The sequence below is a fragment of the Malus sylvestris genome, chromosome 15, assembly GCF_916048215.2.
Source record: "Malus sylvestris chromosome 15, drMalSylv7.2, whole genome shotgun sequence".
Lineage (NCBI taxonomy): Eukaryota > Viridiplantae > Streptophyta > Magnoliopsida > Rosales > Rosaceae > Malus > Malus sylvestris.
Window position 1 is genome coordinate 36,930,548 of NC_062274.1, and position 16,053 is coordinate 36,946,600.

Here is a 16,053-nt window from a genome sequence, read left to right on the forward strand (position 1 = left end):
TAGTAGATTGGTGAACCAATAATCAACTCAAAACAAAGTGAGTTGAAATTATTACCTTTGTAGATTCCTCTTTGCATAAGCAAAGGCTAATCACCCAAAGAGATAGGGCCTTCATTCCTTGCTTCTTAGATCCATGGATTTGGATGGAAAAATAGGTTTCTCCAAGTTCCCAAAATAGGGAACCTCTAAGTCTCTTCACCAAGGTTTGATTGTAGAAGAAATGAGTGACCTTGGAGTAGTAGGATTGCTAGATGTACCCTCCAAGGTGTTGGCCTCTTTAGAGAGAAAATGGAGAGACAATTCTCACCAATTTTCCCCCAAAATAAACCCTTTTAACACTTAATGAACATTTGGCTATAAAATCATTTATATAGTCACTTCTTTAAGTGACCTAAACAACCAAAACCCTAATTCATTTCATCATGGCCGGCCATTTAGGGGATTTTGGGCTTTTGGGCTTTAATGAATTTTTATTCATTAAATTGTCATACAACTTAAGTTAATGGGCTTGACGTTCGAAGCCCATTGGGCCTTAAGGTCCAAAACTATCCCGAAGTCTTTAACGAACTTATTCGTTTGATTAATTAACATATTAATTAATCCTTGCCATAAATAAATGATTAAACCTTTTAATCATTCTTACTCATTTCCGTTTAATCTTCAATCTCCACCTTTTATGGTGTGCGATCCATTAGGTTCCTTTTAGCGAGGTAGTGGGCGATTAAAACCATTTTACATCGATTGTGAATTGAAACTATTTTCAATTCTCCCTTTAGTGATTACACACGTTTAGGGCTTCCACAAACCATGAGTGACACCTAGCAGCATATCATGGTTACCCAAGCTAATCAGAAGAGGATAGAGAACCTATTCAGTTTGGGATTACAAATGCAATACGGTCCTTCTCTAATCTAATACTCTTGACCACATTGTTTGGTATGATAGTTTATTTATTCATGTCTACTATCCAATGTGATTCGTGTGCTTATATGATTTCCTTGAATGTGATTTAGAACGCATTCCCTAATCTCATTCATACTCTGGCCAGAGATTCCAAATCATATCATAGAGTATTCTCCCTCAACTGTTTGAAGGTTAGAGATCCCTTGTTGCGCATTCACTTGTCTCCATAGCTAAGTGGCTTAACCCCAACGATGCCGTGGACACCCCGAGGGGGTGACTTTGACATAATCAAAGATCAAGGACTTAACCACAAGACAACTGTGATGCCTCAGGTCAAATGACTACTTTGCATTATCCCAACCATGAGTTCTTATGTGACATGGAATATGAGAACTCTTCGTTGATCACGTTCAGTGTACTCATTCTCTATTGAGCACCTACGTACTTGTCTTGATGTCACACACACCAATGACTCGAGACTAGTCACTCTCCCCTGAGAGAAGACATAGTACGTACTGATCTTAACGGACTGTCAACGCCCAATTGGCAATCCTATGATCAGGAACATTTAGGATGTGTCTACGAAAGAATGGTCTCATGAATCTAACTTCATTAGATTACATTCTCCCAATCACATATTCCTTGGACTTTATCGTTTAAGCATATAACATTTATATGAGACGGCTCAAACAATAATGTATGCCCTTTATATGTAAAACTAGATTAGTTTAACATGTGAAATGTCCGTAAAGTATCATCACATGATTGGCTTTAGGGCACATTTCCAACAATCTCCCACTTGCACTAGAGCCAATCAGCTTGGTCATCTTGATGATACCTCTTCTGTAGTCATTTCATAAATGGCTGAATAGTAGGCCTAGGCAGTGGATATCTATATGTGTTATCCACAGAAGCAACCTTGAGAATAACGACGTCACCATTATACATGATTCTCAATCATGTGGTTCAGTCTCTCATTTGTGTTCGGATCTTGATGAGACCTTGATTCCCAGGCTTGAGCTATCGCCCCATTAGTGTCATACACTTTCTGGTTGGAATCGAATAAAGAGTTCATAAATGAACTTTCCCACCCAAACAACATTGTTGTAAACTTCTATATGGCAATATATCTTGCATTCATAATGGAACACACTAAAGTCATTACTTTAATGTTTCCATCCAAATATCTCTTTAGTCATAATAAAGAGATATCTGTTTATCTCTTCATTCACAATGAAGAAACATCTAATGATGGATTAGATTCATAATCTAATACATTTACGCTTCCATTACGTTACTTTGATTCTTCCTCGATCTTTGAGGAATTTATCCTTTAGTATTTCTTAAATACTTAAAGACTCACTTGACAGTTGCCATGGTTCTGATCCTGGGCTTGCACTGATATCATCTTGTACCGTTCTAGGTACAACTCATATCAATGTATTTCATACAATATGAAATACATAAATCACCTTTCTGCGTATGCATAAAGGATTCTATTTACGCATTATTTCAATGGGAGTCAAAGGGTACATTCCCTTTGAGAAGGGCAACTTGCTAGTCTTACTAGAATCGTCCTTCTTATTGAAGTTTATCATCATATGAGAAACTTCCTAGCATCCATTGTCTATTATTAGGGATTGATATAATCCAATTATATCATGAAATATATCATTATAGATTTCCATCCCATGTATTTAGACTATATCTCCCATATACATTCTATCGTTTATAGAATGCTTAAAGTCATAACTTTAACGAAGAAGTATTCTTTTCATTTCCAAAATTAATATATCATATATATTTAAATTTTTAGGAACATGATTAACTCCCACTAATCTTTTGTAAAACTAGTAAACAAAAGATTCATTTACATCTTTATGAGAAATCAAACGATTTGATCCTTTTCTCATAAAATGCAAATAGCTCCCACTAACTTGCTAAGATCCATGATGGATGGATCTCTACAACTTACATGTCTTGTGATTTATAGTTTTGGACATATATTATCAAGACTATCTTAATAATGGTTTCGGAAACCCATATTATGTCAAAACATTGAATCACCATTTTAGTTGTAGCTAGCAATCTTCGAATTAATTGAAACCAAGCCTATCTCAAAGATGGTTTCTTCAAAGTCAACCATTCTCTTTGATTGTAGTTACCTTAAGCTACCAATTAGCTATGAAGGTTTCATTATTTCGAGTCAAATGGTACTTTACCATTTCCTTGAGTATATATCGTATATGCACTCAATGTAGTCATAAGGATTTTCATTCTTATCGACTACCTTGGAGCTTGTGGTATAGGAACTAGGTTGTTATATTTGTTGATTACTATCTTGTCTCTCAAATAACCCATTCTTTGAGTTCTATCTCTCGTTCATTTGCTTTTAGGCAAATCACATTGTAGAATTACAATGAACTACCCAACAAAACAACATTTGTTAGTTGGTTTATAGAAGCGATATCCAAAAGTTATTTTAAGGATATCCTACAAGATTGTTATCAAACAAATATTGCTTATTAGCACACAACCCCAAATCTTTAACATGCTTAAGATTTGTCTTTCTTTTCCAACTATATCTTATGGAGTCATGAAAATATTGGAAGATCTTCTCATTGACAATCATATTGTTTTAGAAGTATATATCCTATATATGGGTAATAGATAACATTTAACGAACTAAATCTTATTCAAGTTCGTTCTTCTCCTAATGGAGAAATACATTATCTTATGATGCTATTTTCCTTGATATCTTTCAAGGAAACTTATCTAAAGTGTTACCTTTCCTTGGATCAAATCTAAGGAGGTAAATACTTTAGATGTCTTACTCATCAACTTTCATTACTTGAATTCTTTGAAACATTTTACAAAGTATTCGGACTTGTGTTTATTCAAAATAAACTAAAGTCCAACCGAGAGTGATCTTCGGTGAATGTTATTCAACATGAGTAATATTATGTTTGTGGACAAGTGCCACTAACATCTAAGTGAATTAACCTCAACAACTTTGTGATTCTTTATTCTTTCCAAAAGAATAAAGATTCGAACATTTCGCCTCTATACAATTTTAACAAGAAGGTATTGGATCCGGATCTAACGATCCAAAGCATCCTTGTTTCACCAACTCGTAACTTATGTTTTAGAGGTATCACAATTTAGTTGGGATTAGTCACTACCTTGCAACCTTTTGGGTTTTTAAGCATCATTATTTTCTAAACAGTTAACACTACCATATCATCTCTACTATAGAGACAATCAATTAGATTACTATAATCCAATTTCTTTGGTAGTTCATATGAGGAAGTAAGTACTATCTGCTTTCGCAGAGATCTATATCTTATTCACGTTCCGTATGTGAAGCACCTTTTCTTCTCTCATATATCTTCTACTTCTTATTAGTCACACTTTTACAACGATTTGTAAAACATAGTTACTAATACGGAATCATACATTCAAGTAGAAGAACCAACTGTTTTGAACTATTCAAGAACAATTTACAACACCTTCGAAAGGTGTGTTCTTGACACTTGCAAGACATTTCTTGCAAATACCCCTTCCAATGTCCATCATTTCATAAAGAAAGTTTGTTCCCTTGGAGTTATCTATCTTCTTTATTTGACTTTCACCTTTGACTACATTAGTCATGGTCCCTAAACTCCCACTATCTCTCTTGAAACCTTTTTTTCAATTGTGTTATACACATCAAACAATTTGGAGAGTATGTGGTTATTGTTCACTACATAGTTTACCATAAACTTAGTGAACCATTAGGATAGGGAAACAAAGGTGAAGTCCTTGCCTAGTTTCCGTCTCGTTAAGTGGTTTAACACTTCAACACTCAATGATTCAAAATCATCATAAGTCCATGTTAATGGACTATTTTTGTCAACCAACCATTATGTTCTAAACATAATTACAAACTTTCAAGAGTTGTACAAGGCAACTCTCATTTCTTCATACAACAATTTGTAAGTGAAGAATCATGGCACATAAAGTGTCCATGCCCTTGTGCTTACTTCTCAAGTTCTTTGTTCAATTAACAAAGAAATAAGCACTAAGTGTTTGTATTGACTAAGGGTTGTTCAAAGCAACTCTTATTTCTTCATACAACAATTTGTAATTGAAGAATTATGACATTAAAAGTGTTGTCCTCTCTATGATAGACCTTTTCTAACATATTCTTCTAATGATACATTATCAATAGGAAGATTGTGAGGATGAGACTACTTAGGTACTTTTACAAGCCATTAAAGACAATCTATGGTTTTGTAGTACCAAGTCCGGAAACTAAAACATTCGGTTTTGTCAAGTGTTGGATAGCGTTTGCAAATATATTGGTAAACAAATACATAACGAATATAGATTGATTGATTTTAAGCCATTTGATTCGGGTCTTTAAATCAAAATAGCACCACCCACTATTTTTGGCAAATTCCATATCCCTCATTGGAATTCGAGAGTTTTGGATGAAACTCTTAGTAGGTTATGGGAGACTCACTATTACCAAGCCCACCTCAGAAGAATTCCATATTGGCTAGCAACGATAATAATGAGAGAGTACGCTTACTCATTTGCAACTAATGCAAGTACCCATCTCGTTTGGCCTCTAGAGAATGATGCCTCAGAAGAACTCCATATTGGCACCATTGCACTTAGTTAAGTCATTCCCACCATGCTAGTTCAAGTAGGGGTTCAAGAATGGCCTCAGAAGAACTCCATATTGGCCACACTCGTTGCCTACCTTTCACTTCATCATATGTTTATAGGCTTCTCCTGAATGTAAGCACATACTTTGCAACCCCAGAACTGGACGAATACATTGTACGAGTCACAAACGATTGAAGCCCACCACGGTGGAAGGCCACGAAAGAGTGTTCTAAGCACTCTCACGCTTATCAACTTAATAATGGTTTGGTTGAGGGTTTTAGGTCTCATCACATATAAACATACATTTTAATCTCTATTAAAACTATTTTGGTCCTATTACAACTATTGGTCCATATGATTGTTTTAGTTGTACATAATACTCCCACTATGCTTTTAAAACGGTTTTTAAAGCAAGAGTATATGTTACTACTAACATAAGGTTTGCATTCATTTGATGGACTATATAGTTGCCTTAGGGCCTTAGGATGACTATGAACCTTTGTTTAGATTCAACACGAGCCTTGTATTGAATCTCGGTCTAGGGATGGAGATTGATTTTAGTTACGCGTTTAATCACATTAAGGCGTGTTGTCTTAGGGGCGTTGGACCCAATTACTTCATTTTCATGCATATCATATAAAGCAAGAAAGAAATACTTCAAAGTAAAGGATGAGCTTATGCTCATTACAACATTTGCATAAAACAAATTACCTTAAAGTAAAGAAGGACTTATGCCCTTTTACAACATTTGATCAAATCAAATTACAACCAAAATCTAATCTACACATTCCCATGGTTCAAACAAATTTGAAACGCCTTTCACATAGCTCAATTATATTAGGCTTAGGTTCATAATCATCCTTTAATTAATTAACGCTTTAACTAATTAATTGAATGCAACATTTTCAATTGGTTTTTGTATCCATAAAATTGATTTAAGTGGAGCTAAACAAAATGAAAATCCAATTCTCATTTAAAGAGACAAAACAATTTTGTTCTCATCCTATTTGGGCCATCATGCAATAACCACAACTTTTTGGGCCATATTGCGAAAACATAAACTTTTGGGGTCACTTTGTAAAAACACAAAAGTCACTACTTCATGTAAATACAACTAGAACCCAAAATTTAAATAAATTAAAAAACTTCATTAAAGGAGCAAAACAATTTGTCCTTTAGCGTTTTTAGGCCTTAACGTCAAAACGTAAACTTTCGGGTCAAAGTACAAATACACAAAAGTATCAAAACTTTATGTAATTGCATAAAAGCCCCAAAATTACCCTATTTTATTAGGGTGGCCGGTTTTTAGGGATAAAAAGGAGTGGTGGGTGTTTTGATTTATTAGTTTTGTCAAAAACAATCAAGTAGTGCTTTCACCTTTCATAAAAATAATATATGTTTTGATGATTGATGTTTCCATCATCATTTATACAAATATTTAACACTTTAAATACTTTCATAAAATTAATATATGTTTTGATGATTGATGTTTCCATCATCATTTATACAAATATTTAACACTTTAAATACATGATAAATCATTTGAAAAACATATATCATAAACTTTATGAAATAAATCAAAACTTTGAATCAAAACACAAACCTTTGTGTTCTTGGCAAGAACATCAAGAACATATGAAGAACATCCATGAAAACCCATAAGAGCTCCATGAATGTTTTCATGCAATAAAACTCAAATTTTTATCATTCAAAATGAGGCTAACATCCTAGGGTACTTAGGGGTTCCAAAAGTCACCTTAAAACCATTTTAACAAGACAAACATGAACCCAAAAAATCACCCTTTGGATTTGGCCGAAAATCCCTAAAATCATGGCACCAAATTTTAGCTCCAATATTCATCCTCATATGAACTACATCTACAACATTTGAGATGGCAAATTTTCAAACAAAATTTACATTCAAAGAAGCAAGAATAAAGCTTGTAACAATTACAACTTTTAAATCATAAACTTATGAACTACAAAACCCAAAAGGATTCACCAACTACTAGACCTAGGCTCTGATACCACTTGAAGGATTTATTTTGAAAAACATGTTCATTTGAGAAACATCATATAGCATGCAATTAACAATTAAAGGCGGAATCATGCTTGCATGCACTCAAAAACAAAACATTACCATGAAATTCAAAGCCTAGTAGATTGGTGAACCAATAATCAACTCAAAACAAAGTGAGTTGAAATTATTACCTTTGTAGATTCCTCTTTGCATAAGCAAAGGCTAATCACCCAAAGAGATAGGGCCTTCATTCCTTGCTTCTTAGATCCATGGATTTGGATGGAAAAATAGGTTTCTCCAAGTTCCCAAAATAGGGAACCTCTAAGTCTCTTCACCAAGGTTTGATTGTAGAAGAAATGAGTGACCTTGGAGTAGTAGGATTGCTAGATGTACCCTCCAAGGTGTTGGCCTCTTTAGAGAGAAAATGGAGAGACAATTCTCACCAATTTTCCCCCAAAATAAACCCTTTTAACACTTAATGAACATTTGGCTATAAAATCATTTATATAGTCACTTCTTTAAGTGACCTAAACAACCAAAACCCTAATTCATTTCATCATGGCCGGCCATTTAGGGGATTTTGGGCTTTTGGGCTTTAATGAATTTTTATTCATTAAATTGTCATACAACTTAAGTTAATGGGCTTGACGTTCGAAGCCCATTGGGCCTTAAGGTCCAAAACTATCCCGAAGTCTTTAACGAACTTATTCGTTTGATTAATTAACATATTAATTAATCCTTGCCATAAATAAATGATTAAACCTTTTAATCATTCTTACTCATTTCCGTTTAATCTTCAATCTCCACCTTTTATGGTGTGCGATCCATTAGGTTCCTTTTAGCGAGGTAGTGGGCGATTAAAACCATTTTACATCGATTGTGAATTGAAACTATTTTCAATTCTCCCTTTAGTGATTACACACGTTTAGGGCTTCCACAAACCATGAGTGACACCTAGCAGCATATCATGGTTACCCAAGCTAATCAGAAGAGGATAGAGAACCTATTCAGTTTGGGATTACAAATGCAATACGGTCCTTCTCTAATCTAATACTCTTGACCACATTGTTTGGTATGATAGTTTATTTATTCATGTCTACTATCCAATGTGATTCGTGTGCTTATATGATTTCCTTGAATGTGATTTAGAACGCATTCCCTAATCTCATTCATACTCTGGCCAGAGATTCCAAATCATATCATAGAGTATTCTCCCTCAACTGTTTGAAGGTTAGAGATCCCTTGTTGCGCATTCACTTGTCTCCATAGCTAAGTGGCTTAACCCCAACGATGCCGTGGACACCCCGAGGGGGTGACTTTGACATAATCAAAGATCAAGGACTTAACCACAAGACAACTGTGATGCCTCAGGTCAAATGACTACTTTGCATTATCCCAACCATGAGTTCTTATGTGACATGGAATATGAGAACTCTTCGTTGATCACGTTCAGTGTACTCATTCTCTATTGAGCACCTACGTACTTGTCTTGATGTCACACACACCAATGACTCGAGACTAGTCACTCTCCCTGAGAGAAGACATAGTACGTACTGATCTTAACGGACTGTCAACGCCCAATTGGCAATCCTATGATCAGGAACATTTAGGATGTGTCTACGAAAGAATGGTCTCATGAATCTAACTTCATTAGATTACATTCTCCCAATCACATATTCCTTGGACTTTATCGTTTAAGCATATAACATTTATATGAGACGGCTCAAACAATAATGTATGCCCTTTATATGTAAAACTAGATTAGTTTAACATGTGAAATGTCCGTAAAGTATCATCACATGATTGGCTTTAGGGCACATTTCCAACAATTTTAGAAGGGGTTCACTCACAGATACTCCTTAGTAGTAGAGTTGTGCGGATAAGGATTACGAATTCCCTCACTAGCAACTTCACCTAAGCACAAAAATGTAATAAATAAATAAATAAATAAAATTTCTAAAGGATTTGGGTTGAATGGGTTAGTGTCTAATGGGTTTAGGTAAAGGGTTTTGATTTTAGTTAGAAATAAATAGGTGGTTTGGGCTTAAACCCAAACCCACACTCACACTCACACACACTTACACACATACACAGCCCACAGCTAAAAGCTTTAAAAACAGGGCCGGGCTTTAAGCCCAACCTGTGTACACACACTCACGCACATGCATAGCAAGCACATGCACACATATACACATATGCACTGCACCACACATGCAAATATGTACTGTACCATACACACATACACACATACACACACGGTACACAACAACACACACACACACACAACACACACACACACCACACACGGCACTAACAACAAATAGCAAGGTAAAATAATTACCTGGGTTCGAAATTAAAGGGGTCCGTGCACCCACCGCAACAAACTCGTCGGAGTTCGTCCTTTCACACTTGCTGTGAACTGAGATAGAGTTTGAGATGTATGCAGGGGTTAGGACTTGAATAAAGGGTTCAAAACCTCATCCCAGTTATCACAGAGACAAATAGGAAGAGATTAGATGCACTAAGACACACACCAACTTAGAACTCGACGACATTTCGCTGGAGTTCGTCGGTGGAGTGACATGCATGCCCAAATTCCAAACAAGAGATTAACTCCAGAGATTTTCGACATAATTCTCAATATAGGACACAAAACAACATGCATAACCCAGAAATTTGAAGAAGGAAAACAAATCTCACCTGGGTTCGAGTTCTGGAGCTTTGAAGCTCTCGGCTTCAATGGCAGAACACACAGAGGTGTTCTAATGATGCATGCAAGTACAATGCAGGGTTCCTCTAGTCACTGGGATTCCAAAAATATAATTTTTGGGTTCGATTTTATGAGGGAGTTAAGGTGAGGGCTAGGTGAAGCTCTCGGTGTTGAGAGAGAGAGAATGAGAGAGGTATACGGGAAAGGGAAGAAGAAGAAGAACAAAGAGAGAAGAAGGCTGAGAGAGATGAGGGCTCGGGGGGACAAAATTAGGGGGGTGGGCCCCTTGGGCTCACCAAATAAAAACCAAAACTATTTTTTAAATAAAAAGGAAGGGTGGGGTGTTACACCCCCATTAATGCAAAGGTTAGGTGCTTACAAGAGAAGTGATAACTGATGAAAATCAACATACTCTCAGCCCAAAAGTACTTTTCAGTGGCAGTACAAGTAAAATATTGATGAGTCACTACCCTTCAATTGCTTTCGGGCAAGAACAAAGTTAGAAGCAGTCGGGCTAATTCGTCTATAAAAGGAGGAAGACGGCCTAGAGACAGAGACACTCAACCAATCAAACAAACAAACATACATACAACTTATCTCTTAGCCAAGCAAATACCCAGAAAGCCGTGCTTTGTCTAGACTTTACATCATTTTTAGCCTTAGATTTCCTTAGAAAGACATCTTTTGTCTATGTAAAAACTCTGCTACCTTTTCATAAATGCTGTAGTATCGATCCCTCGTGTATAAACTCGTTGCCCGACAAGGTGAAATCTTGCCCGACTCTCTTTGTTTTTGTCTTTCAATTAATAGATCTGTTGTTATAATGCATTCCCCAGTTTATATTCAAGTTATTTCCAATCCTTTGATGACCCAAAGCCCCATCAATTCTCAGATCTGGTTCACTTAGTCATTTTATTAAGATTGGAATGAATTAAACTGATGACTTGATCAGATCTGGACCTTCACCCCTCGAGCATACAAGATAACTAAAGGTCCTTCATCTCAAGGCATATAAATGAACTTAATGTAGACTTAACTCACCTACAACAATCATTTGATAAACAAGAAGTCAGAAATAACTTGGGGCGCAAGTAATCGGCTTAAAACACACTTGTTCTACATCTGCCATACAGAGATGGCAGTGGCACGCTAAGCACCTAGTTGGTTTTGATTGCGAGCCTCAAGGCCTTCACCTAAGGCCCCATAAAGGCACATTTCAGAACTAACTTTGTTCTCTTCTTGCAGTATTGTGACAAGCAGGAGCCCGACAATCAACCAAAGTGCCAACTCCTCGGTGAGCTGTATGCTCGAGCAGGAACATGCACCAACCAGATTTCCTGTCGAAACAGCTTCCAAGCTCCTTTGTTCTGTTCTCATGTCTGGCCAATGAACCACAACAGACACACCTTCACTTAAGAAATGCTCACATGATTGAACAAATTTGGTTTGTTTGGATGACGAGACACATGAACCATTATAGTCTCAAAAATAAACTTGTGAATCCTCTTCGCCTGAAATTATATGTTTCCCGCTCGATGTAAAATAAGCTTGTTGGAGAACAATTCAGAAATAAACATAATAACAGAAATAAACAGAACTTGAAATTCACAATTTTTATTTCACAAAAGGTACTTGCTATACAGAATGAAAAGTATACAATAAATACAGAAATTAATATAAGAATGTCAACGGTACTAACTTGATTACAGAAGGTAGAGGCTAGCGTAAAAGTTATGTCTTTCAAACAGTAATTCCGTCCCACTCTTATGCTTGTGGTTCTATAACGTCTGCTCGACCAGGATACAACTACCTAATCCTATAACCCGCACTGGATTATAGAATTCTAGCGAATTGCTTTGTGTGTTTACTCTCTCTGGAAAGTTTGTACGGAAGAAAAGGAAGAAGAAAAGATGATTCATTTGGATACCATGGATTGCAGATATATAGGCTGTTTCACACCCTTTCAAATACCAGTTCAGTGTATTTGAAGGTTCACAACTCTTTTCTAAGAGCTGTGTCTTTTAATCAAAACGTTTTTAATTAATAATAAATTAATTAAAAATTTAATCCGAAAATTAAAATTAATGAATCAGATTAATTTTAAATTCCAAAAGGCCCAACCCTTGTCTTGATTAATTAATATTAATTGTATTTAGGCTATATTATACAAGCATAATCCACACAACCATAAGGCCCAAGCCTTCAATCCAGTTCCAAATGGCCCATATTCTAATTACTAGACTAAAACACTAAATCTATATAAAGGCCCTTGAGAATCATGTTTTCCCCAATGTGGGACAAGAGTCTCAAAACTTCCAACAAAGCTGACGTCTGACTTCCCGACTTTGCAAGACCTGTTACATTCAGAAAGTAACCGCGAACGAATACAACGTGCTGAGCGAGTAGGATGCAAATGTGAGCATATGCTACAGAGAATGGGGAAACCATCCACACCTTTGAATTTCCTTACAAGTTATACTCCGTCTGCGGCTTTTCCTTGCAAAACTGAAAAAATTAAACGTAAGTGTTAACGAATGAATTAGATCTTATAGAAGCTCGGTGGAAAAGAAAAGGTCGAAAGAGCATTGAGTGTAAAACCTTGACTCCGGTGATTTGGTTGCTGGAGGTTTTCTTCCTACCATGAATATGCATTCGCACAACCAGCTGAAGATAATCCCCTGTCGAACCCAACCACAAAATCAGTTTAGACACTCCCCAAGTGAAAAAATGCAACATTTGATATTCATCACGAAGATAACAACCAACATTTACGTACTTGATACTTCATAGAAGTGGCAAGTGCCTGTAACGGAACCAACCACGAAACCCTGCTTGCAAAATAGAAATCCATATGGTTAGCATTCATCGAGGAGAGAACTCATGGGTTTATAATCGTAGTAGCAGAGTAATAACATCATGCCTAATCAGGTACTAAGAATCATACTTTTCCGTCTGGTTGATAACATATAGCAGTTATGACATCTCAAACATCAGCCCAGTCACAACTCGCTTCTCAGAAGGTCCCCAAACTCGAACTTTCCCATCTATCGATCCACTTATGAAATAATTGTCATCTCGAGGATTGAACTGAAGGCATGTCACCGGTACCATTTAAAATTTGTAGAGTTACGTTTCAGAATATAACACCACATACAAATTTGTGGGAAATGCATTTAAGATTATGAAAGGGGTAAAATAAAAACATCGCATACAAATAATATATACATATATATTTATATACACACTTACCATAGTCATTGTGATGGAAAATATATAGGCAGTGACTGCGACCAACTTCCCACAGACGAACAGTTTTATCCATGGACGAAGAAACAAGACACTGTAATAAGCACAAATTTTGACTTACATCAGTCACAAACTACAAAGTTGTAAATATGATTATACATTTGTCAACCAAATAGGTAAAGTTACGAAATACTCACATTTGAATTCGACCAAGCCAGGTCTAACACATCACTGGAATGGCCATGAAACTCTTGCAGAGGTGACTCTTGAATTCGAAAACCCTTTTCAGGAAAGATCACTTGAAATCCGTACTTTATTTTCTTAAGTTTGCTATCAAATATCCCTTGAGGTGTTAAGTAGTTACTAGAGGCATCTACTAATGTAACATGCCAGATGCGTACAACCCCATCTTCACCACCAGTTGCAAGATACTGGTCATCAGGACAAATTTAATCACCCCAACTATTGAAACTGACCGGGTATGAGCATGCTAGAGTCTACTTGGATCTATGTTGGAAGGTTGCTCAAGGCACATCACAACTCATCAAAGTTCAAGTTGCAACTGCAACTCTAGCCCTCATTCTCGGGTAGAGTTGCAGCTGCTACTAAACCGTCATTTTTTGTTACCAACTATCCCTTAATTCTAGGGTTTATGTCTTCTAGTATCTCAGCTCTAGATTTCTTGTAACTTGCAACTAGGGCTAGTGTTTTTATCTTTTGGTCTCTTTCTTGTAGCTGTTTTGTAATTGTTCAATGGGTTCTTAACCTTGCTCGGTCTCTCTATAAGAGTTCTCACTTGTAGTACCAATACATGATGAAATACACAAACAGTTTTGTTGAACTGAATCTCAATACCAGTGCGCATGAATTTCTTGCCCGCTGCATAATGAAGTGAACTCCATGCACTTCTTACTGTACTGCTTGACCTTCATCCTAAATTGTTTCAGTATTTCAGTATCTGGTTTTGATACCTCAGACACAACTTTACCTCCTTTTCTCTTCCTCTTGTTTATAAACTGTTTCCACCAGACTTTCATCTTCTTTTCACCCTCCTGTGAATTCTCACATTATTTTACTGGAGCCTCAGCGATCTCTCCGAGAAGGATCCGTAGCAGAAGGTGAAACAATATGAACAGCATTGTGAGTCAAGACCAAATTTGAGCTGCCTTGTATGTAACTGTTGGAAGCTAACCAGCTCCTGGAGTCGAGGAGTCGAAGGCAGCAAGGGGCTCCCGAGCAAAGGGTGTTGTCTGCATCGAAGAAGAAGAAAGAAGATGAAGGGTTTTAGTCTCCAATGGCTAGTTTTGTTTAAATGTGGGTGTAGGTGTGTGAGTGACAAGTGTACACTCCAGATTAAATCACTTAACCCCCAAATGAAGGGTTAGGATGTAATCTGGAGTAGTAATGCTTAAATGGTTGTTAAAGTCTCTTGTCAATCATTTTTTTTAACAAGTATGGGTGATGGCAATGCACCATACCCTTGTAAAATCTCACCTTACTTAATCAATCAGGGCTGCTGCATTTTTGCTAAGATAGTATCCAACCTCCTAGTTTTCTCCATTTTTTCTCTGCCATCCTAATAAAAAAGAAACTGGTTCAAACACTCAATCAAAAACAAAAAATCAACAAACTTTATCAGTAACTATCTAATGTATTGTACATAAAATTTGCTTGATTGTCCCCTTCCCTTGTATAAACACCCAAATCTTCCTCGAGGTGATGACTGGAAGACGAAATGCAAGAGCTTGGGGAAGCTCCACTGCATTCTGAAAGTCTTTCCAATCACATCTCCACAGAAGCAAACTCTGCTAAATCCATTTTTCGCAGAAAAATCTTGCGTCTTTCCTTAACACTTGGTGGCTCATTCATCCAAATTTCGTACTCCTCTTTTACTACATGTGATCGTGCAGGTGACAAGTCATCCGAGTCGAAGAACACATCATTTTCTTCATCATCAGAGCTCAACATGTCTGTTACTTGGGGCTAAAGTTTCACATCCTAATTTCTCCAAACCCTCCTTCCACTCGCAGTTGCAGGCAACCTTTGGTAAATTATATTCTCAGCAAAGTCCCCAATTCACTGACCGAGTTTTTATCGTTAATTATGCAGACAGGATGAGGCATCCACATTCCATAGCAAAGCAATTCAACTGAATAATATTTAACACACAAGCATAAAGCATGGGTAAGTACGAGGAACCGAACTTACCAACTCCAAGAAAGCAAACAAACAAGCAACACTAAATTAATTATTTTGACTAATTCTTTATAGTAATAATATTTTGGGCAGTTGAATACCCCCAACACTAAATTACTAAAATAAAATAGAAAGAAAGAATGATAAAAAACACGGAAGTGGTAGAGTTAGAATAGGGATCATTTGATAACCATTTCGTTTCCATGAAACTGTTCTATAAAATTGAAAACTGAAAGACAAGTTTTAAAAACTCATGAAAGTAGTTTTCACTTTTTGATTTTCATTGTTTTTGAATAAATGATATTATTTACACTAATGGGTGGGG

At 36.4% G+C, this 16,053-nt stretch overlaps 1 pseudogene; it reads right to left on the bottom strand.

Annotated features, from left to right (window-relative positions):
- Window positions 1-12,498: 12,498 nt before the first annotated feature.
- Window positions 12,499-15,500, bottom strand: LOC126603302 (uncharacterized; annotated as a pseudogene).
- Between the last annotated feature and the right edge of the window lie 553 nt (window positions 15,501-16,053).